At 39.6% G+C, this 25,732-nt stretch overlaps 1 protein-coding gene and 1 long non-coding RNA gene across 2 annotated transcripts in view; both read right to left on the bottom strand.

The window, feature by feature from the left end:
* Positions 1-11,908, bottom strand: part of LOC132393201 (uncharacterized) — a 47,435-nt gene extending 35,527 nt beyond the window's left edge. Inside the window, exons 1-2 of the long non-coding RNA XR_009511793.1 lie at positions 10,692-11,908; positions 9,505-9,663 (exon numbers count right to left, since the gene is read on the bottom strand). This is a non-coding gene — a long non-coding RNA (uncharacterized LOC132393201). The remainder of the gene's footprint in view (positions 1-9,504; positions 9,664-10,691) is intronic.
* Positions 1-25,732, bottom strand: part of dmd (dystrophin) — a 1,939,431-nt gene that overhangs the window by 1,876,091 nt on the left and 37,608 nt on the right. The gene's annotated exons all lie outside the window — the stretch shown is intronic.

Here is a 25,732-nt window from a genome sequence, read left to right as displayed (position 1 = left end):
TATCCGGACCTGACTTGCATTACCGTACTTTCCCTTTTCTATTTTCTAATTATGATTTTATAATTTAAATTTTTATTATACTTACTTCGATTTGTACTCCAGGGAGCGCGAAGCACAGAATCAAATATCGCTGTGATGTTTGTACGCTCTAGTTCAATTGTTTGGTGACAATAAAGTAAAGTATAAGTACATCTTTAATCAAAATTCTATCAGTGCCCATTTTGTAACAACTCATTCAGAATCATTTTTGGAGGAAGAAACCCAAATTGTTGCTATGCTGTGTAAAGAAATACCTCCTGACATTACTAACCCCAATAGTAAAATCAGACCCACTTATCTTAACACCCAAGTACCTCAGAACATGTGATAATAATAACCCAGTTCTAGTTCCAATACTTTGATCTATTTTCTTCATCTGCAGTGACCCTTTTCCAAAGCCACTGCATCCCTTGGGAGGTACAGTATCCAGAACCAAAGGTATTACTCTAGATCTCCATGGCAGCTGTAATTTAACCTTCATTCCTCTGTATTTCAGCTTTCTTGAGAGAAAGGCTAACCTCCCTTTAACTTTTCATTAATTATTAATTATATTTATTCCTAGAATGGAAATTTTTATTATCTTTCTGCATTTAGCTTGAAGTCACAGAGAAACATATGTACAAATTGCATCAAGATGTTGTCCATAACGACCAGATCTTTGGAGGAAAAAGCTCAATGTGTGAAAATGAAACTTGGGTTCTGGCAAACTTGCTGTCATTAACAGCAGATTGCTATTGTATTATCGTGTGAAAAATTAATCATAAACCAAGATTAAAAACTTGCAACACACAACAAAATGCTGGAGGATCTCAGCAGACCCAGTAGCATCTATGGAGAAAAGTACAGTTGATGTTTTTTTCCAGGACCCTTCATCACTTACACCTCATTCTCACTACTTTCAATGTTGCGAACCAGAACATAAAAATGTGTAATTACTTGTGATTAATGCTGAGCTGGAGAAAAAGATCAGCTTTGTATGGTTAACATACATGGAAATCTCAGGAGCTAACAAAGCAACAGGACTCATTTCATGCAAATTGAGTAGGTATTTACTTGTACTTAGAATTATTTTTCATTCTTATTGTATGATGCATTGAGGGCCTCTAAACAAGGTGGAACAGAGCTCAGAGACTCCAATATGCATTGTTTTATTTTTATTGAACTTAACAACAGCCATTTAAGCATCAAATATATTCTAACTGTTCTTCTGTGGTTAAGAAAATCTCATCCGCATGTAACTTTGACTTCACAAAATTCATCAAAAAAGAAATAGATTCTTGATTTTCTTGATATCTAAGAATGTAATGAATTTCATACATTTACACAAATAATTCAATCAAACTGAAAAAGCAAAAAAAAAATCTGCAGATGCAGCTGAGTAGAAAGTGCCGGAAACATTTAGCAGAACTTAACTCTCAAAGAAAAATTACTGCACGTTACTTAGGTGAAATTCAGAATTTGTCTGAAGGTAATGAAAAGCTTGAGGCACAGAGCAAAATTATGCAGAAAAATCTGAAGGGGTCTGTGCAAGAGATGCACCAGATAACTGATGAATATAACAGAATGAAGCAGATTGTCCAGAAAATTGACAAGACTGTGGATCAGTTCAAAAGGGAAAAGGATCAGCTGTTATTTCAGGCATGGCCCTGGGTTAATTGCAATAGCCCAATCTAACTGAATTAAGTATGTATTAGTCTGAGCAGTCTGTAATGCCAAGGGAGCTGATTTTGGAAATACAGTTAGAAAGCCAGAGAGCAAGTGATCCTGGACTTGCACTTTATGTTTTTGTATCAGATTACCAGCACCTATATTGGTCCCCTCCCATTTTCATTTACTGCTTATAAAATGGCCTATTGTGGCATCATTCAGAAACCTGGACATGCGGATAATGATCCCATCATCTACACCATTTAAAAATGGTGGATTTTCAGACTTTGTACAACTAGAAAGTCAAAGTGCAATGAGATTTCACAACAAGCATTGATTATTAGTGACAAGAAAGATGGTTTTCTGCTGCAAAAAGGACATTTGTTATCTCAGCTTGACGGCACCAGCTAAAAGGATAGAGCAGGAAATGGAGACAAACGTGTTTCCTGCTCTGAGAAATGCACTTTCATTGGAAAACAAAACAGCACAAGTACTTCAAAACTTCATTCCCCCCCCCCACCAAAAAAAGGACAACCTCTGTTGACTACCCTCAATGCAATTTCGACAAAATCAAAAGGGTCATCGACCATTTGAGATACACATCATTTTGGTCTGAAAGTAATGGAATCCAAAATCAGTTTCAGAATCTTTTCAATAATTTGGTCAAAATCAAGGTTTCATTCATATGCCAGGCATGCTTCAGTTGGCCATTCAGTTCTGCCTCAGAGGTCTCTAAAGAGGCCACAGGTAAACTTCCACTTTAAGCCTTGTGGGGATGTGGAAGCAGACAGAACAGAAGCAACATATTAACCCTCAATGGCTTACTGTCCAGAGCATTCATTGAACAAACTCATGCACACTTGAACGAACAGCTATGAAATCATTCTCGAGCAGGGAGTGTCAACTGAATATTATTCACTTTGCACACAACCTTGAGTCCTTCAAGCACAGTGTTTATTTCTGAAGTGTGCAAGACCTTACAATTGTCATTTTACCGTAAATCCACGGGGTGGAATAGAAAAGAAAGGAAAACTAATGAGAGTCAGATAAAAAATCTGTGCAGGAATCTTATCTTCTGTTAATGCCATCTGCAATTGTGACAGCATCTTTATTCTTACACGCAGGTAATCACAGAGATGAATGTCTGTTCACAGATCATCTTAGTCACTTGACAGAAAGCTGTTGATTAAATAAGTGACTCCAGGCAACAGTGGACCAATCCTGATTTAATGAAACAAAACACCGCTGCTCTTTTTCCTTAAGAGCCCTCAGCCACTGTCCATGCCCCCCAATTACACCGATGTATACATCTGAAATACACTCTCTGAAGAGGCAGTGGGAGTTGGTTAGTTAGAGTCATAGTCTCATGCAACACTACAGCACAGAAACAGGTCCTTCAGCCCATCTTATCCATGCCAAACTGCATCCAGACCAGAGCCATCCATATCCCTCCCATCAATGTACTTATCCAAGTTTCTTTTAAAGTTGAAATCCAACCCGCTTCCACCACTTCAACTGACAGCTCAATCCACATTCTCACCTCTGTGTGAAGAAATTCCCTTCATGATCCCCTTACCCAAACATTTCAGTTTTCACCCTTAACTCATGATCTCTAACAATAAACTCACCCAATCTCAGTGAGAAAAGCCTGCCTGCATTTACCTTATCTATATCCCTCATAATTTTGTATACCTCTGTCAATTCTCCCCACATTCTCTAACCAATTCAACCTTTCTCTATAACTCTGGTTGTCAAAGTCCTGGCAACATCCTTGAAAATATTCTCTGTACTCTTTCAACCTTATTGACACTTTTCCTGGTAGGTGACCAAAATTGCACACAATACCCCAAATCAGGCCAATGTATTATACACCCTCAATGTAACATCCCAACTCCTGTATTCAATACATTAACTTATGAAGGCCAACGTGCCAAAAGCTTTCTTTAGGACCCCATCTCTACCTGTTATGACACGTTCAAGGAATTAGGGATCTGTCTTCCCACATCCCCTTGTTTTACTGCAACTCCCAGTGCCCTACTGTTCATTGTGTAAGTCCTACACTGGTTTGTACACACCTTACACTTGTCTACATTAAATTCCATTTGCCAATTTTCAGCACATTTTTCCAGCTGCAAACTTTCATAGTCTTCCTCTCTATACACTACAACTCCAATCTTGGTGTCAGCAAATTTGTTAATCTATTTAACCACATTATCATCCAGATTCTTAATACAGATGACAACAATGGACTCAGCACCGATCCCTGTGGCACACTACTAGACACAGGCCTCCAGTCAGAGAGGCAACCATCTACTACCACTCTAGGCTTCTCCCACAAAGCCAATGTCTAATCCAATTTACTAACTCCACCAGAATGCCAAGCGACTTAACCTTCTTGACCAACCTCCCATGCAGGACCTTGTCAAAGGCCTTACTGAAGTCCACATAGGCAATATCCACTGATTTGTCAGACACGACCTACCATGAATCAGTTGGTCTTGCCAAATACTTACATATTCAGTCCCTTACAATACCTTTAAATAGCATTTCCACTACTGATGTCAGACTCACTGACTTATAATTTCATCGCTTATTCTTAGAGCCTTTCTTAAACACCAGAACAACATTAGCTATCCTCCAGCCCTCCAGCACCTTACCCATAGCTAGCAATGTTTTAAATATCTCTGCTAGGGCCCCTGCTATCTCTGCATTTGCCTCCCATGGAGTTGAAGGAACACTTTGTCAGGCTCTGGGGGATTTATCCATTCCAATTTGCCTCAAGGCAGCAAACACCCTGTCTTCTGTAATCCGTATACAGTGCATGAGCTCACTGCAGTTTTGCTTCATGTCTATAGACTCAGTGTCTGTCTCCCGAGTAAATATAGATGCAAATATTCATTTAAGATTTCATCCAGCTCTTCTGGCTTCATGCATAGATAATCAGTCTGACCTTCCAGAGGACTAACTTTGTCCCTTGCTATCCTTTTGCTCTTAGTATATCAGTAGGAGCCCTTGGGATTCTCCTTCAGCTTGTCTATTAGAGAAAACTCGTGCCTTATTTTAGCCCTCCTGATTTCCTTTTTAAGTGTTCTCTTGCATTTTTTTATAGTCCTCAAGTACCTGATTTGCTCCTTCCTGCCTTTCCTGCTATGTATCTCCTTATTTTTCTTAACCAAGGCCTCAGTATCTCTTGAAACCCAAGGTTCTCTAAACCTGTTAGCCTTGCCTTTTATTCTGAAAAGAACATATAAACACCGTACTCTCAAAATTTTACTGCTGAAAGGCCTCTCCTTACCAAGTACACCTTCGCCGGTAAACAACCTGTCCCAAATCAAACTTGCCAGATCCTTTCTGATAACATCATAATTGGCCTTTCTCCAATTTTGAATATCAACTCAAGGCCCAGAGTTATCCTTCCCCATAATTATCTTGAAATGAATGCTATTATGATCACTAGATGCAAAGTGTTCTCTTACATAAACTTCTGTCACCTGCATTGTCTTATTCCCTAATAGGAGGTCCAGTATTGTGCTCTCTCTCTTTGGGACTTCTATATACTGATTAAGGAAACATTCCTGAACATATTTGACAAATTCTATCCTTTCCAGACCTTTTACATATGTGGAAGGTCAAAATCACCTACTATCACATCCTTATGTTTTCTTGTAACTGTGTGCAATCTCTCAACAAATTTGCTCATCTGAATCCCACCGACTGTTGGGAATATATAATGTAATCCCATTAATATAGTCAGCCTTTTCTGAATCCTCAATTCTGTTCATATAGCCTCATTAGACATGCTTTCCAGACTGTCCTCTGTGACATTTTTCCTGATTAGTAATGTCACCCCTTCCCCTTTAATCCCTCCCACTCTATTATGTTTAAACAACAGAAACCTGGAATATTGAGCTGCCAGTTCTGTCCTTCCTGCAATCTATGCCCAATGCTCATTCACCTTTCCTATGATATTTCTTGCATTGAAAGATATGGAGCTCAGAACATTAGTCCCACCATGCTTAACCTTTTGATTCCTGACTTTATATGTAGGCTTAACAACATCTTTATCCACAACCACTCCACTATCTGCTCTGTTGCTCTGGTTCCCATCCCCTTGCAACTCTACTTGGAAAATAAATTAGAAGAAGGATTTTTTAAAAAACTGGTATTAACTGGATAGTTCTTGCAGTGTTTGGTCATAAGCACAAATGGCTCGAAGACTCCTTCCTGCGCTGTATTATTAAAAGCCAGACCACATAGAGTGGGCAGATCAGTGAATCTCATGCTTGAGCCCTGGTCTTTGCTGAAGCAACTGGTATGGCCATACAATGTGGAGAAAGGAATAAAAATTAAATTTTGTTCTCTGTCATAACTACACCCAATGATTGAACGTATATTGTAAATTGTCCACAATACCATTTACATTATCTGTGGGTTTATAGCCCTAAAAATCACTGCAGGTGATGAACATTAACATTTACATTATTGCAGTACATTAAACTGCAGTGTGGCTGTAATATTTACATTATTATAAAATATGGTAACAACACTTAAGGAACTAATGTCATGGGCATACTGCTGGTTGTGGGCCCTGCTTCAACAAATTGAATTTGTAGCATCAAACTGATCATAAGGGAATAATACACTTCAGACACGATGTATTATAGATGTACAGCAGATATCCCATGGCATTTCTTGTGGTTTGAGATATATTCTGTTTTATAACCACAGGAATGTCATACCATGAACTATATCCTTGGTTAAATTACTGCATCAGAGTTAAATCTGTCCTGTTCACCATCTGAAATCACGTTTTCATGCTCCGAAACTTGGGAGTACCCTTCTTAAACCTTGTGGAGTCTTTCCAGCTTTAAGAAGCTTCTTCAAATCCACCTACTGGGACAAGCATTTTGTCTTGGTGCCACATTTCACTAGTTAACACTCCCGTAAAGTGCCATCGTACATCTTGCTATTTAAAAATAGTGAGGGCAATGATCAAAATAGATTGCTCTACTTTAGCAGCTCACAGATTGCAGTCCTATCCTGTGGGCATGCTGTTATGCTAGTTCTATTACAACCAAAGTTTTAACTGCTAAAAAATGAAGTACTAAAGCTAAAAAGTCAATCCTTTCAATGAGTGTTAGTGTTGGTTGGAAACAACTTGAAATTTTCCATGCTTGGATCAGGAAAAATAAAGATTAGCACAAAATCACCTTCTTCCTCCAAAAATACATGCTGTGATCAGCTTGCAACATTTATACAATGAACTGATTCCCCTGTAGCACTAGCAATGATTAACTGAGTTAAGTTAGATGTAAGAGATAACCATACGATGAAGAGCGAAGGTCAAGAATGGGAAGAGTTAAGTGTGGATTAAAGGGTAAGGACAGGTAGAAAATAGGATGTAGGTTAGTCTCCGTTAGCCTCGTGAGACCATAGATTTGTGCGGAAGGTGCAAGCCTGGGCAAGGTTGTATGGAAGACCAGCAGTTGCCCAAGCTGCAAGTCTCCCCTCTCCATGCCACCGATGTTGTCCAAGGGAAGGGCATTAGGACCCAATACAGCTCAGCAATGGTGTCGTCGCAGAACAATGTGGGTTAAGTGCCTTGCTCAATGACACACATGCAGCCTCAGCCAAGGCTCGAACTAGTGACCTTCAGATCACTAGATGAATGCCTTAACCACTTGGCCACGTGCCACACTGAAAATAGGATAGGAGTAAGGTAATAAGAGAGAAAGTGGCAGTGATAGAAGATGGAGTGGGGCATGGGGGAGGGGGGGTAATTTTTAAACATTATCAGGTTATGAGGTGAATTATGACCATGGGAATTGTCTCTGAGTGAGAGAGAATTGGTTGTAGATAGGGACTGGCAGAGAGGTACAAATAAAGCATGTCCAAAAACCTCACCAGGGGGACAAGGAAAACTGCGTACAGAACAGTGGTGAATTTCAGTTCTCCCTGCTGGTCCGGATGCAGTATAAGAGCAGTTAAAATAAAGCAATTTGATCTTCCACATTATCCCCGCTAATCTCTGATGTTAGTACCAATGGTTTTATTGGTCATGCAGAAACCTCTTTACTGAAATACCAACCATGATTCTATGATATCAAATCATCCTTGATCACAATTTCATAGCACTTTCACCATTGATTTCCTGTCAGGCTGAAGAAGATGTGCAACTAGTAGTAAAGGATAGGATCCCCTCTAAATAAGTCAAAGAAATGTCTTCCACAAGATGACTATGTTACTCTCAGCAGAGCAAAGTACATTATGGCTACACTTGTGAGACTTACACAACAACCTTCCTAAGCAGGCCTCTCTTCTTGAAGTACACCTCAAAGTGTGCTGGATTTTTGCCTGCTCTCTTTCTCTCTTCCTCTTGCTCGCGATGGTTGGAGCCTGGGAGATAAAATACTCAGGCGATCAATTGACCAGGCAGTTAATCTATGATAACTGTTCTGTGTCTCATGATCTGATCAGACTAATGCTGAAAAGGGATATGCAACTAGTGAGGAGAGGAAGTGGGGTTGCGTCCATTGAAATCCAACCTAATGTTTGAGAAGGACACAAGTCCTCAAAGTGTTAGCTTGAACTGAAAGCCTGCTTTTGGATTTAAGAATAGAAGCATTTTGGAACTTGGCAGATGAGCAATGGGGCTCAGAATCTGCAGATAATGAAACAATGGAGAAACTATGTAATTATAATTTATTTTGGCAGTCCTTGGATTTTGACAATGATGATTCCACTCCAGTTCTATGGGTGTTGAGGTGACGCTGAGGCCAATAAAGACCCACGGACTCTGGGTGAGGAAGTACTTGCTAGGAAGATGGGTGTTGGTGTGCTATTGATGTCGGGCTTCCTTATGCTCCTGATAAATTCCCTCCAGGCTTACTATGCCACCCAAAGTGCTTGTTCTCCTTTTTAAGCAGTCACAGGCTAGGCATTTTCACACGTTGATGAGGATGTCACTTCTATTTTTAAAAAGGTTTTGATAACAACCTTGAAATTTTCTCTGTGACCTTCTCATAATTTCTTGCTATTATCACAATACATTGCCTCTTTCAGGAGTCTGGCAGCAGGTAACGTCCATGGAAGATGACTGAATGTAATTTGGACATCAGTGGTGGGGATGCTGGTCTGAGACTACCCACAGACATTGGCCTACATATCCTGCCAATAGATTTGGAGGAATTTGCAAGGATAACATTGGCATTTTCTCTCCTTTGCTTTGACGTGCAGGTACTTCATGTTTCTGATTTAAGCGAGTGAATAGAATCACTAGGAGCCTAGCACAGAGTTTGAGGTCCTGATCTTGATTTTTTTTTGGTAAGTGAATGTGGTTGAGTAGCAAGCTGAGGTGTGGGGGAGTACGTGCTGAGGGGCACACTGAATATTGGTACAACCACTGTGAAGGCCTTGTGAAAGATCAGTCTAAGGCCCTGTCAACTCTGTACATTGAGGAACTGGGCCCAGCATAACAGCCTCCCAAACATTTCATTGTTGAAAGAAGAAACGTGGGTGGTGTTGATGTATGGTAAATGGAATGTATTGATTAAGCAGCACAATTAATTTAAAGAATGATATATACTTCGGTTCACAAAGTAATACTGTACAGAAGCAGGCCCCATGGCCCAGCTCATCTATGCCAACCAGTCACATTTTCTTGCATTTAGCACATACCCTCCAAAACTTTCCTACATAAAATTATTTTATGAATAAAATTTTTGTAATTTGCATATTTTTGCAATGAAAGATCTTCAAACACATTTTCCTTAGACTTCAAACACTGGCTTGCAGATTGCAGGTGATGGGACAACTTACCAATTATACCTGCATTTGCTGATGAGGGCTTCTGAAATATGGAAAGTACTTCACCTTTTCCAGTGTTTCGTCATGGACCTTCAGTTTTGGGGATGGATTTGTGCATCCGGGCATGTTGATGGAAACTTTTTGCTTTCCGATGTTTAGTTTAAGGTGCACCTTCGAAAGGCAAGAAGATTTCCCACAGATAAGATGAAAAATCCAAGTCACTGCACAGCCATCCAGTGGTGAAAACATGAAAGTGCAGACAGAATATGTGCTGTTCTTCAGTTTCACTGCAGTTAACACCTTAGAAACCTCAGCTGTCATTAATTAAAACACGAACAGATATGGAGAATTGATAGACTTTTGTTTTTAGACTGGGAAGAGATGGCATCACAACATATTCAGCAATCTCATGAATAACTCACTAACTATGCAAATCATATTCTCTGTGCAACAAATGTTTGCAAGGAGTATTCAACTCAAAACACTTGCTTTCTACTCCGATGATAATTTTCCCAACCAGGGTATAATTGGTGATGAATCCATTAATGACTATAATCACTCTGCTCAAATATTAGGGTCTTCTCAGAACCCGTGAGAAAACAACATAGGTCAACCCATCTCTTACCACCTTGCTAAATTTGTGTCCTAAACACATGAATCTAAATGCCCCACAATCCAACATTTGAATAATTGAGAATAATGTTATTATAACAAATATTTAATAAGTCATCCAATGAGTATGGCAAGGGGGGATTTGATTGAGGTATTTAAAATTTTGAGAGGGATAGATAGAGTTGACGTGAATAGGCTGTTTCCATTGAGAGTAGGGGAGATTCAAACGAGAGGACGTGAGAGTTAGGGGGCAGAAGTTTAAGGGAAACACAAGGGGGTATTTCTTTACTCAGAAAGTGATAGCTGTGTGGAATGAGCTTCCTGTAGAAGTAGTAGAGGCCAGTTCAGTTGTGTCATTTAAGGTAAAATTGGATAGGTATAGGGACAGGAAAGGAGTGGAGGGTTATGGGCTGAGTGCGGGTAGGTGGGACTAGGTGAGATTAAGAGTTCGGCACGGACTAGGAGGGCCGAGATGGCCTGTTTCCATGCTGTGATTGTTATATGGTTATATGGTCTACAACTCATATGAATCAGCCAACTGTACATAATAACCCAATGTCAGTAAGACCAAGGAGCTGAGTATTAACCTCAGGAGGAAGAAACTGGAGGTCCATGAGCCAGTCCATATCAAGGTGAAGAGGGTCAGCAGATTTCAGAGATATGTCCTGGGTCCTGCGGGTAAATAACATTACAAAGAAAGAACAGCAGTGGCTCTACTTCTTCAGAAGTCTGCTAAAATTCCGCATGACATCTAAAACTTTGACGAAGCTCTATAGATGTGTGGTGGAGAGTTTATTGACTGGTTGCATCATGGCCTGATATGAAAACGCCAATACCTTGTAAGTAGAAGATACAGCCCGGTCCATCACAGGTGAAGCTCTCTCCATCATTGAGCACACCTTTAGGGACCACTGTCGCAAGAAAGCAACATCCATCATCATGGACCGCCACCATCCAGCCATGCCAGCCATGCTCTCTTCTCACTGCTGCCATCAGCAAGGTGGTACAGTAGTCTCAGAACCCACACCACTAGGTTCAGGAACAGATATTACCCTTTAACCACCAGGCTCATGAACCAGTGGGGATAACTTCACTCACCTCATCACTGAAATTTTCCCTCAACTGATGGACTCACTTTCAAGGACTCTTCAGCTCTTGTTCTCTATTTATTGCTTACTTATTACTATTATTTTTATTTTGTATTTGTACAGTTGGTTACCTTTTGCACGTTGGTCATTTGCTCCTCCTGTGGGGTGCAGTCTTTCATTAACTCTACAGTATTGTGCTTCTTAGATTTACTGTGTATGCCCACAAGAAAATGAATCTCAGGGTTGTATATGGTGACATATGTACTTCAATATTTGACTTTGAATTTATTCAGAAAAAAGAACTTTTTTTATAGTGGAAGATATAAATAACAGCAGTTTTTCACTGTTATCTCAAGAAATTAAGCCAGTTAATGCATATTTACATTAAAAAACTGTACATTTAATCAATCTGAATCACCTACAGCAGGGAGGTCACTAAGCATGATTGACAGGAGAATTACCCAGTTATCCAATTAAGGTGATGTGCATAATGTTTAGCTAAATGCTTGTGCCCAATATATGCTTCTCCCGTCCTTAAGTATTATTCTTCCTGTAGTTACATCACAAAATAACTAACTGAAGGAAGCATTATTAGGCAACCACATTTTAAGAAACATGCACTAAATTATTAATTTGCATCAAGATGTTTTTTTCATGAAAGACTTGAGATGTAACTCTAGCTCCACTGATGCTGACCGGCTTCTTGACATGCTCAGTTTTATTATGCTGGGATGCCTTGTCATCTCAGATTGCATAATTCTAATAATTAGTACAATGACAACATCATTTGCCTGCTTTACCCTATGCTAAATTGTTAATGTGGCAATGGAAATATTTACAATCGTAAATTATTTGCTATCTTTTATGATTAAAATACAATTCTATGAAGACTAGAGGAAACCATATTTTTTGCCTTGGGCCACAAACCTTGATTTTTATTCTGGCATTGTGAAAACAGAAAGTTATCCATTTTTATTAAAAAATATATATATATATATAGATTTCCATGGTAACTGAGCTGTTGGAAATTACTTCAACAGGGAAGGATTTCAAAAGTGAATAAAAGATTCTCCGGTGAGATATAATTGGTCAGACTCCTTCAGACAATGCATTCAGCCTGGACATCCTTCACTGTAATACAAAATTATCATGATATCCCAGTTCAAGTGTGTGTTATCATGCAACAATCCCTATTAGCATTTGGATATTACTAATACCTCAAAAGAGACAATCCCTCAAAGATGTAGCACCTATGACCAGGTTTCAAGCAGCAAATAGGAATTGATTCTACTTTGGATTTCTTAAAGAATGGAAAATTTAAATGTTAGGTGACATTAATTAAAATTTATATTTTGATTTCATAACTGCCTTAACCCCATGTTCAGCAACATACAGTTGCTGTATTCTATTGCTGCTAAATTGGATTCCTATCAAACTTTAAATGGATATTGAGGAATCTGGAAATGTAAAAAACTTGAAATATGACAGTCAGGTCTGGGACTCCCTCCTTCACAAGGCTTGGAACAATCGGCCAATTCCTAAACCAATGTTCTTTGATCGGTTCATTAGTTGTTTTTAATGCTGCTTTCTAACTTCACTTAAATAATCAAACTACTTGGAAAAAAGCTTTACATAAAAAGACTGCTCCAGACAGCTAATCACCGACTAAAATTATTCCCTCTCAGTCAAGAAGAATGAAGGACTATGGAAGTCTCACATCATTTTATTACTGATCAGTTTATATTTTCACTAAACCACTATTCTTAATCTAGCTTCAATTGATTTTCAGTCTTAGTCATATGTCATACTTTGGATCTTGACTCTTGTGTGGATTTCTCAGTATTTAAAAAAACTTTAAATAACTTCCTTTTTCCCTCACAACTCATTAATTTCCTCTGTTCAGGAGGTCATTATGATATTCAATAATGCAGTCTGTATGATCGAACCATTGGAATAGAATAACTCCATGCAGCATTTGCTCAGCATATTCAGACCACATATCTAACAATAGTTCTTAAGCCTCAAGGTCCTAATGATCCAGTTTAATAGAGGTAAAATACCTCTTGAACCTCATCAGCATGTGGACCATTTTAAATAAGAACTGAATGATTTTCTATCTGGTTGGCCCAAAAGTCTATGAATTGTTTCTTTGGTAGTCTAGAATTGGTCCAGGAGAAACACTGATTGATCCAAAACTTCTCATTAGTTTTATAATACATTTATAGTACAGGCTTATAGTACAGGTAAAAGTGATGGCATGTCAGAGAAAAATACACCCACATGGAAAAAGGATTAGCCCTCTTTAGCTTACATTGTCTTTCAATAGATCATATAATCACATGCCTTAATACATTCAAAAGAAGAAAAATCAACCCCAGGTTTCAATTTTACAATTGGCCCATCATCAATTGCCATTTGTAAACCGGAATTCCAAATTTCTGCCAGCCTTTGTGAGTAGAAGTGTTTCACAACTTGACTCCCTAAGACTCTAATTTTTAGACCAGGCTACCTGGTCAATTCATACACAGCAAAACTAATTTTGTGCCATTATTCATATCAGTTCCCTTGAAGGTTATTATTCCCTTGCAAGGTTATTGTTCTCTTCAACCAATCATTCCATTGGGTACTGCTGGCTCATTGCAGCTCCTTCCTGATTTCTGAGCCTGCACATTGCAACATCGAAGCCAAGGAGTTGGTGCACCTGTCTTTATGCTCCACAACAGGACTCGACACAGAGTCTCATGTTAAGGTTTACATGCATTTTGCATCGATCAAGCTAAGGATGAATGGTGTACAAAAGTCCCCCGTCTGAGGTTATGCTATAGTTTGTGGCCAACTCTGCCTTGTGGGATGACTACATTAATTAGATTCTAGAAATCTGAGTAGTAGTAGTAGTAGTTCTTCTTCTTCTTCCTTCCACTCCAAAGTCATAACTTAATTTCAGTTCCATTCATTTCAACTTTAGCTGACAATTGCTTTTGAGGGATTTAAATGAAATGGTTTCTGGAAGTCATGCAGATAACATCTGAAGAAATTTCCTTGTCTGCTACTTTTGTGTCCTCCAGATGTTTATAAAGGCTCGTCAGTCATGACCTACCCCTCAAGAACCCATGAGATCTTTAATCAACCTAAACATTTATGCATGTTCAATGACTGTTCATAAAATTGTGCAATTATCCCAGCAGCAGGTGATAAGCTAACTGGTCTGTAATTCCATGGATTTTCCTTTCTCAAATTCCAAAGCAACTCTGTATTCTTGATTTATTAGTCAGTTATCTCAAGCATTCAGGATGCTGATCTCTTCATTTACTTGAAGTAGCAACAAAACATCACAGTGAGTGTCCTTTATTTTCCCAGTTCAATTTGCTAGTTATCCTTTAAAAAGAGTCTATTCATTTGGATACCTTGAAAGTTTCCTTTTATTTTACCCTTTATGTTACTCCTTTTTCATCACCTTTTATGATACTTTCTAGTTCAAGTGTTCCTTTTCTGCCTGTCAAGTCCCTGCAATTAGTATTGCTCATTGGCAAATCGAATTAACGGTTTCCTAAATGTATTGTGTGTCCTTTTCTGCTTTTCAGTACTTTATTCAGTTTTGACATAAATTTAAAAAAAATACCAACATTTTACTTTAAAGTCCTGCTGGCATTTTTCACATGACTATTGGTCACAGTACATTTACCAATGTCATTAAAAATTATCAATGACTTTTTTTTAATATAAACACACATTTTGTACAAAAGAACACATTAAAGAAAAAGCCTGAGAGAAAGATGACCAAAAGAAGCCCGAGGGAATTTCAGAGATGTCATCTGTAATATAGGCCTTACAACATAATTATTATTTAATATAATAGAACTTAACATTATAGAAAATCAGAGATATTCTGGAAAATAACCTTGATATAGAATACAAATGAGCAAATGAACTGATTTGCGAATTGACTTAGTAATGCAATGAGTTATAATCTTAGACTAGAAACCATTAGTTCAAATCTCAGCATTAGTAAATAGGAAAATTAATTTCAATAAATATGGTCACAGTGATGCAGTGAGGAAAGACATCCATAGTACTACTGATAAAACACTTTGAAATATTTACAGGTATCCTCCAGGGAAGAAGATCCACTTGACTGAATCACGTGCATGTCTACATTACATTCCTCATCTGCCATCTCCTTTCAGCTCATCCAGGTATGCTGCTCTACAAATTTGTAAAGATTCTGGCCCATCCCAACCTTCACAGGGAAGTAAGAGATGAGCGACAGAGTTATTAACTTACACACTCCTCAACTGACCCAACGACTCATGGTAACTGTGAAAACAAGCAGATTTTTGGGACTATGTATTTCAGGCAGACTAAACAGAAAATTCTCTCCAGTCAGTCCACGTTAATTGCTACATGGCTGTCAACATCATAGTCAAGGAATAGTACAGCACAAAGACAGGCCCTTCATCCATTTTGTTCATGACAACCCAGGTGTCTATCTGAGCTGGACCCAGCATTTGGCCCATATCCCAGTCAATAGTTTGTATCCACGTACTTATCCTAACATCTTTTAAATCTTGTTATTGTATCTGCCTCAACCGTCTTCTTTGGCTGCACGTTCCATTTACACAACACCCTCTGCATGAAGTAGTTGCCTCCTCAGATTCTTTTTAAATCTTTTCCCTCTCACTTTAAACCTATGTCCTCCTGCTTTTGATTCTTTTTCCTTTGAAAAAGACAGTGTATATTCTCCTCATGATTTGAGACACCTCAACAAGTTCACTGTCCCCAAGTCTCTATGCTACAAGGAACACCTGCCCGACCTCTCCCTCGGAACAAGGCCTTTAATGGTGGTAAAATTCTTGTTAATTTTTTTGCACTTTTTCCTGTTTAATGAAATCCTTCCTAAAATAAGGTAACCAAAACTGCACACAATATTCAAGGTGCGGCTTCATCGACACCTTGTACAACTACAACATAATGTCCCAACTCCTAAACTCAATGCCCTGACTTTGAAGGCCAATGTGACAAATGTATTCTTCACAACACTGTCTACCTGTGACACCACTTTCAGGGAATCATGTACTTGTGCTTCTAGGCTCCTCGGTTCTACAACACTGCTAGGGCTGTCTTGTTTGCTGTGAAAGTTCTACCTTGGTTTGACTCCTCAAAGAGCTTCACCTTGCACTTTTCTCAAGTGGTCTTCACTTACAATTCCTTGGCCTGGATATTGTGTTGATCAAGATACCCATGTTTTACTTCATAAAAGTTTTCACTATGACAGCACCTATAATCTGCAAGTTTACTAGTCATGCGCGAGGGGCTAAGGAGGGAAGGGGGAAGGGAAAGAAGAGTGCAGTGGTGATAGGGGAATCCATGGTTACAGCAGCAGACAGGAGATTCTGTGGGCATGAAAAGGGAACACAGATGGTATCTGGCCACCCAGATGCGAGGATCAGGGATGGTTCGGATCAAGTCCACAGCATTCTAGAGGGGGAGGGGGAGCAGCCAGAAATTGTAGTCCATTTGGTACCAATGCCATAGGTAGGAAAAGGATGAGGTCCTGAAGAGAGAATATAGAAAGTGAGACAGAGATCTGAAAACCAGGACATCCCGGATAGTAAATACTGGACTGCTGTCTGTGTCATGAGCCATGGAGAGCAAGAATAGGACGATTTGGCAGATGAATGTGTGGCTGAGGAATTAGTGTCGGGGACAGGTTTCAGATTTCTGGATCATTGGGATCTGTTCTGAGGAAGGTATGGCCTGTAAAAGAAAGGTTGCATGACACCTGAGGAGGACCAATATTCTTGTAGGCAGGTATGCTAGCACTGTTGGGAGGGGTTAAACTAATTTAGCAGGGGGGTTGGAACAAAAGTGATAGGGCTGAGGATGAGGTACAGTAGATGATTTATAGTGCCTAGTGAGACTGCTAGGAAGGAGAGGCTGATGATAGGGCAAAATTGCAATCAGTGGGATGGGTTAAAGTGTAACAGGGGGCCAAAATCAAAAAGGGTGATGAATACAGGAGTGAAGGTGTTATTTTTGAATGCACAGAGTACACAGAAGGTAGGTGACCATTTAACACAATTAGAGGTCGGTAGATATGATGCTGTGGGGATCACTGAACTCAAAAATCAGAGTTGGGAACTTTACATCCAAGGATACACATTATATCAAAAGGACAGGAGGTAGGCAGAGGGGGTGAGGTAACTCTGTAAAAATCGTGATCAAATTCTTAGAAAGAGGTGACATTGGATCAGAAGATGTAGAATCCTTATGGGCAGAAAAGGAAATGCAACGGCAAAAAGATCCTGATGGGAGATATAGACAAGCCTCCAAGCAGAAGCTAGGGTGTGGCACACAAATTACAACAAGAGATAGAAAAGGCATGTAAGAGGAACAATCTTACAATAGTCACAGGGGATATCAATATGCAGGTAGAATGGAAAATCACGTTGCTGCTGGATCCCAAGCGAGGGTATCTGTAGAATGCCTATGAGATGGCTTTTTAAGAGCAGTTTGTGGTTGAATCCAGTAGGGGAACAGCAGTTCTGGATGGGGTGTTATGTAATGACCCAGATTTGATTAGGGAACTTAAGGTAAATGAACCCTCAGGAGGCAGAGATGACCAAATTATAGAATTCAACTGCAGTTTGAGAGAGAGAAGCTAAGGCCCGATGTATCAGTGTTACAGTGGAGTAAAGGGAACTAAACGCAGGATAGGGGAGCTGGTTAAAGTTGATAAGCAGAGATGACAAGAGGACGGCAATAGCTGGAATTTCTGGGAGCAATTTGGAAGACAGATACATCCCAAAGACGATTGGAGGATGAGGGAACCATGGCTGACAAGGGAAGTCAAAGATTGCACAAAGCAGAAGAGAGGGCATACAATGTACCATAAATCAGTGGGGAGTTGGAGGATTAGGAACTTTAAAAAAAAAACAGAAGGCAACTACAAAAAGCTGTAAGGAGAGAAAAGAAGAAATACGAAGGGAAGCTAGTCAATAATATAAAAGGAGATACCAAAGGTTTTTTTTTCAAACTTATAAGAGGCAAGAATGGATATTGGACCATTGGTGAGGTGGTAGTGGGGAATGAAGAAATAGCGGACAAATTTAATAAGGATCTTGTGCCAGTCTTCACTTGGAAGTCACTTACAGTGTACCTGAAATTCAAGAGCATCAGGGGAAGAAATGCTTGTAGTTGCTATTACTAATGAGAAGGTGCTTGGGAAGCTGAAAGATTTGAAGGTAGATAAGTCGCCTGGACCAGATGGACTACAACCCAGTGTTCTGAAAGACGTAGCTAAAGAAATTGTGGAGGCATTAGACCATAAGACTATCAGATATAGGTGCAGAAGTAGGCCATGGGTCTATCAAATCTACTCCACCATTCAATCATGGGCTGATCCAACTCTTCGAGTCTTTCAATTTGTAATGATCTTTCAAGGATCATGAAACTCTGGAATGGTTCTGGAGGACTGAAAAATTGCAAATGTCACTCTACTCTTTAAGAAGGGATGAAGGCAGAAGAAGGGGAATTATAGGCCAGTTAGCCTGAGTTCAGTCATTGGGAAGATTTTGAAGTCCATTACTAATGATGAAAGTTTCAGGGTACTTGGAGACACATGATAAAATAGGCCAAGGTCAGGACAATTTTCTTAAAGGAAATCTTTCCTGATAAACCTGTTGGAATTTTTTGAGGAAATAACAAACAGGACAGACAAAGGAGGGTCAGTAGATGTTGTTTACTTGGTGTTTCAGAAGGCCTTTGACAAGGTGCCTTTCATGAGGTTACTTAACAAGGTAAGAACCCATGGCTTTACGGGAAATATGCCAACATGGATAGAAGACTGCTTTTGTGGCAGGGGCAGAGAGTGTGAATAAAATGGGTCTTTTCTGATTGGCTGCTTGTGACTACCCGTCAATGTTCTGCGGGGTCACAGTTGCTTCTCCTCACATCATATGTTTTGATCTGGAATTGGTAGCTTTGTGGCCAAGTTTGCAGATGATACAAAGACAGGTTGTGTTGAGAAGCAGGGAGTCTGCAGAAGGACTTAGATTGGGAGAATGGGCAAAGAGGTGTTAGATAGAATATAGTGTAGGTCATGCACTTTGAGTAGAAGGAATAATGGTGTATATTATTCTCTAAATGGTGAGAATTTTCAAAAATCAGAGGTGCAAAGCAACTAGGGAGTCCATGTGCAGGATTTTCTAAAGGTTAACATGCAGGTTGATTAGGTGGTGGTGGGGGGGGGGCAAAGACAAAGTTAGCATTAATTTGGAAAGGACTAAAATAGAAGAGCAAGGATGTGATGTTGAGGCTTTATAAGGCATTGGTCAGACCACACTAAGTATTGTGAGCAGTTTTGGACCCCATATCTAAGACAAAATGAGCTGGCATTGAAGTGCATCCAGAGGAAGTTCACAGGAATGATGCAGGTAATGAGAGGGTTAACAGCTAAGGAATGTTTGATAGCTCGGGTCTGTATTCACCGGAGCTTAAAAGAATGAGGAAGGAATCTCATTCAAGCTTATTGAATATTGAAAAGTCTGCTTAGAGTGGATGTGGAAAGGATGTTTCCTATAGCGGATTAATCTAGGATCAGAGGGTATAGCCTCAGAATAGATGGACATCCATTTAGAACAGAGATGAGGAAGAATTTCTTTAGCCAGAGGCCAGAGGTCAAAGGATCTGTGAAATTCCTTGCCACAGACAGCTGTGAAGGCCAGTCATTCAGTATATTTAAAGCAGTGCTTGATAGGTTTGTGGCGACCCATTTCCTGCAGTATCCGAACCGACTCACAATTAGATAGCCTACGGGGGTTTGCGAGCACAGAGCTTTGGAGCCTCTGCGCCATGGGGGGCCGGTTGACAGAGGCTTAAAAGTGAGGCTGAAGTTTTCGAATAAAGTTTTTTCCTTCGACTGCAGTTACCGACTCCGTGTCGTAATTTTAGCGCTGCGTGTAGCACACCGCTACAGGTTCTTGATTAATCAGGGTCTCAAAGGTTACATGGAGAAGGCAGGAGAATGGGATTGAGAGGGATAATAATTCAGCCATATGGAGCTGATATGATGGGGTGAATGGCCTAATTCTGCTCCTATGTCGTATGTCTTAAGCCTTGTACATTCTCAGCTAAAATACAGGAAGAACAACTATGATCCTGTGGCACACCAGTGGTCACCAGATGAAAGATATTTTTGTCAAAAACCATGTAATTAAACTTCTAGGACTGAAAAGAAGAGTCAGAAACCTTTCAACAAAGTGGAGTACAACACTTTTGCCTGTGAATCTTAACATTCTACATTCACATCGTGTTCAACAACAGAAAAGATCATTCTATCATGACAGCTCAACACAGAAGGGGAACCAATCCCCTTAACCAGGCTATAAAAACAATCTTGTGCATCTGTTTCAAAGAAAAGGAGTATCCTCTGATTAACTAGCCAGTATTTATTCCTCAATTAACATCACTGAAAAACAAATTATCTGGTCATTATCACATTGCTCTGTACGAAATTTACATTATAAAGTACAATACTTTGGTGTGACCTGAACACACACACACCCCGCCCCCGCTAGACAAGATCATTTTGCAAAGGTTAGACAGTTCAGTTCCAGACTTCTGAACATTTTTATTCTACTTTTATTGCGAAGGGAAATGCCAACCACAAGTATTCAGCCTCTGTATTTTTGGTGCACTGTAATATGACAATGACTGGCGCATAAGTAAGAGTTCTCTGCTGCATTGGGTTTTAAAGGGTAATCCTCTTCCAAAGTCATCCACAACTTTAAACTGCGGAAAAACTGCAGTCCTATTTGGACTAATGCTAAAAATTCATTGCAGAATGACAGTGCCAACGTAAATGGCATTAGCACCACAAATAGCCAATCGCAGGACTCGGTCAAGAGACTGCCAAGTTTGTTTCAACTCTGCATCCCTGCAATGTAATGAAATAGCTCTACAACTTTCTCCTTCCCAACTACTTGCAAAAAAGATTAATTTCACATTTCAAACCATTTTTGCTCTACATGGCAACTAGAAACCAAACTGAATGACAAGTGACCATACTCTCCATTATTACGATGTGATATCTTCTCTCTCCCAGCAAGCAGATGAGGTGGATTCTAGATAAAATCTGTGCTACCCAAACTAGAAACAGTAGCATCCATCAGAGATGAATACTACTGTAACTCATCAGCTTGCATCTTCAAACTTAGTTCAAGGTTCAATTCATGAGAACTCAGCCTGAGGATTCAGCAGAGGATTCCAGTATTTCTGCAGCAAATGTAGCCAGCAGCAGAGAGAAAAGAAGGGTGGTGATAAGCTAGAAGCCTTTTGGGGTGGTGTGCAGAGGGACAGGGGTTTGATCCAAAGTCTAAAATACAACTTGCCAAGGTGAATCAGTAGCCCTGATTCGTTCTTTACATTTATCCTTATCTTGCTGAATGAGAACTTCAAAATGCACGCTTGAGATCCGCATTAAAATTTGAGGAAGACAATTGTCTAAACTGTGTGACAACATTAAATAGCACAGTCCAGAATGCATTGCATTGTCTAAGCTGGAGAATGGAGGGTGTAGGTGAAGCTAACAAAGATCTGTTTATCTCAGAGTAAGTATTCAATTCCTTTTCCACCTAGTTCATGAGCAGTACTGGAAAGGCGTTTACCTGATAGTGCTTGCTCCTCTTCTTTCCCCACAGCTTGCAGTATTTCTCTACCCCCCCCCCCCCACTCCTCGTGAAAATAAAACAATTAAACTAGAGCTGCACTGCCTCATTGCCCAAACAAAATTGCAGTCCTATCTCTGGAGGGTTAGTAGGTAACCCTCCCACCCCCAGCACTTCCCTACACATCTAATAAAATAAATGCATGCTTTTGGGACAGTGCTCTGATTTATAGTCTCAGCACCACCCCCGCCCCCACTAGTTGTGTTTCCACATTTCGAGTTGCGTTATCTTCATTCAAGTCATGGAGTCGTACGGACCTTTATCTTAATTAGTCCATGCTAACCAGCCCTTCATCCTAACTAACCCATGCTTCTTGAAATGATCCATTTGTCTCTGTCTACCGTTTATCCCTCTAAACTGTTCCTATCCATGTGCCTGTCCAAATGTCATTCACTGTAACTGTACCTTGCATACCATATGCCCACCAATTACTGTGGGAAAACTATGTCCTTCCTTTCACCCTTAAATCCTACCCCTTTTATCTTAAACTTACCCTCCCTCATTTCAGATACTCCATACTGTGGAAAAGACTGACCGCGCACCTTACCCAAGTTCCTCTTTAGTTTATAAATCTCAATAAGTAGTTCCTCAACCCCCTTCACTCCAGGAAAAACAATCCCAGCCAATCCAGGTTTTAGTATTACTAAAGTCTTCCAGTCCTGGCAATGTCGTTGGTCATCTTTTCTCCAGTGTAATCGCATCTTTCTATGGTTGGGTAACAAAAAAACAGACACTATATTCCAGGTGCAGTCTCAACAAACACTTGTATAGCTGTAACATGATAGCCCAACTCTGTCTGATGAAGGCAAGCATGACATACTGAAAACTTTTAGAAATAAACAGCTTTTAGGTTAATACAAAACTAGGAATGGTTACAAGGAGGTGTATAGGGATGAGACAGTTTGGCTGGATGAGTGATGTGACAACAAACTTGCATGCAACATCAGCAAGACTAAGGCACCAATTGCTGACTTCAAGAAGACGGAAGTCAAGAAGCCAAGCAGTTCTCATTGATGGATCAGCAGTGGAATGAGTGAGCAGATTCAAGTTCCAATGCATCAACATCTTGGATAATCTATCCTGGGCTCAACAGATTGATATAATCCTGAAGAAAGCACACCGGCAGCTTTATTTTGTTAGAAGTTTGAGGAGATTTGGTACGTCACCATGGATTCTTGCAAATTTCTACAGGTGTACAGTGAAGGGCATTCTGACTGGTTGCATCTTAGTCTGGCATGGACACTCCAATACACAGGATTTCACTAAGCTGTGGATGGTTGTAGACTCAGCCAACTCCATCACAGACACAGCCCTCCCACCATCAAGGCCATTTTCAAGAGGCAGTGCTTCAAAAAGGTAGCATCCATCATTAAGGACTATCAATATCTGGTGTTATGTTTTGTAACTCCAGAAATTAAATCGAATTAAAAACATGGGAACCGGGATGTATGTGTTCTTCATTTCACTTTAGTGAGGCACACACATATGACGTGGTGATGTAATGACATATGCCATTCACATACTTTTACATATAACCCATAATGAAATATGTAAACTAAAAAAAGAATGCTTAATCAAAAATATTTAAAATATTCCTCAAATATTACTGAAACAATAAACACACTACACTCTTCCCTGCTTACCTACAGAGTTGAATATCTGTAGGCTGCAGTTCAGTATCTTTGAAATGCCAAACTCATTTTGTGAAATGACTGAAATAGCCAAGCCAGTATCCAATTCCATTTTAATTAATTTGCCTTTCACTTCTGGTCTAAGCCATATTGTTTGACTCCTGTTAGTTTTCACAGTATAAAACTCAAGGTTACTCAGTCCTGTGACACTTTCTTCATTATCAGATTTTTCATCAACAGCATGCAGATTAGTTCTTTTTATGGACCTGCAGCTTGACTTTATCTTCCCTGTGCAGTCCATTTATTTTTGTCTTGTATGTACCCTATGTTGTTGCATTTTTTTGCAAGTTTCACCTTTAGACTTGCATTGGCTTGGAGTATATGAGCCCCTGCCACAATGGTCGGATAACTTGCTCACCAAGCAGGTTACTGGTCAGATGTTGCAATTTTGCTTATGCTCACTCTCATTCCTGACTGCAACCCACTGTCTGCTGTTTCCATTGATACAGTGATTTAAACTGTTCTTCTAAATTAGAGTTGTGCTTCAGTTCAGAGCAGTTTTTGAATGCTTTCTTGTTAGATTCCATACACTAAATGATTGCTCGGTGCATTAAGCCCATGGCAAGAACTAGCAATGCTCAGACAATTTCTTCAATTCAGCCATGTAGCTGAAATGGACTCTCCTGCATTTTGATTCCACTTCTGAAACCCAAAGTGCTCTGTAATCAACAATGGTTTTGGTCTAAATGTTCCTGCATTACTTGCATGATATCAGAAAAGCTCATTTCAGCTAGCTTAGTTGGAACAATGAAGCTTCTCAGGAAATGGTATGCTCTTCCATCAGTTACACTCAGTAAAACTTGTACTTGTTTCTCATTGGTCAATTCCATTTGCTTTAAATTACTGCTCAGTTTGTTCCATATACATAACCCAGTATCTGTTGTACAATTGAATATGTCTATCTTTCCGATGCGACCAGCCATTTCTGCTTCTTTAAAAACTTAATATTATCAGCACCTGGTATTCACCTCTTATGAATTCATGAATTTCATCTATTTTCTGCATGAAAAAAATTTGACTATCTTTCTCCGCTTGCAAAGAAAAACATGTTGTGCTCTTTTTAAAAAAAAACACCAAGTCTCTCCTCCTTCTGAAGGAAAGAAATTGTGCTGCACTTCAACTGGTAGGTAGTCATCACAGTTTTGTTTTAAAACTACCTTGTCACCACTGTTATGTTTTGTAATTCCAGAAATTAAGAAAGAGAAACATGGGAGCCAGTGTGCACTTTGTTTTATTTTACCGAGGAACGCGTGTATGACATGGTGGCATATCGATGTATGCCATATGTAAGAGGTACATCAATACCTCATAATGAACTATGCAAACAAAGAATGCTTAATCAAGAAGTTTATTTACAAGATTACTCAACTATTACTGAGATATTAAGCACACTACATCTGTCATGTGTCCCCTTTTCTTAACCAACAAGGGGAGGAGGTACAGAAGCCTGAATACCCATACTGAACAATTTAGAAAGTTCTTCCCCTCCACTGGATTTCTGAATGGTCTATGAACACTACCTCAATATTCCTCTTGTTTTGTACCATTTCCTTTTTTAATTTACAGTAATATTAATATCTTTGTATTACTGCTGAGGCAAAACAACAAATTTCATGTCAAAGAAGTCAGTGATAATAAATCTGATTCTGAGAAAATAGGCAGGCTGGGAGCCAGAAAAGAACAAATTTAAGGTCTGTGAGTGGAAAATAGCATGTGTGCCTGAATACCAGCAGGATGCATTATTGCTCCAAGTGCTTGATGTTATCTTCAGTTGTTTTAAAGGAAAGCCAAACACAATTGTTCTGATTGTTGTGAGGAGTTCCTACATTCTTGAGTGGGGAGGTGTTAAGAAAATAGGTCAAAGCAACTTTTTGTACAAACATGGTCATTAAAAACTGCTACCACCATATTACTTTTTTTTAAGATGGAAGAAACTCTCTGTTGGCATGTTATTGCCTTAATTCCTCTCAAAACTTCTAATAACTGAAAACAAACACGAGAAAACCTGCAGATGCTGGAAATCCAAGCAACTCACGCAAAGTGCTGGAGGAACTCATCAGGCCCGGCAATATCTATGGAAAAGAGTACAGGTGATGTTTCAGGCCAAGATGCTTCAGCAGGACTG

The sequence above is a fragment of the Hypanus sabinus genome, chromosome 4 (genome assembly GCF_030144855.1).
Source record: "Hypanus sabinus isolate sHypSab1 chromosome 4, sHypSab1.hap1, whole genome shotgun sequence".
NCBI classification, from domain to species: Eukaryota; Metazoa; Chordata; class Chondrichthyes; order Myliobatiformes; family Dasyatidae; genus Hypanus; species Hypanus sabinus.
The sequence above is the reverse complement of the archived record's forward strand: the minus strand, read 5'-3'. Positions and strand labels throughout refer to the sequence as shown.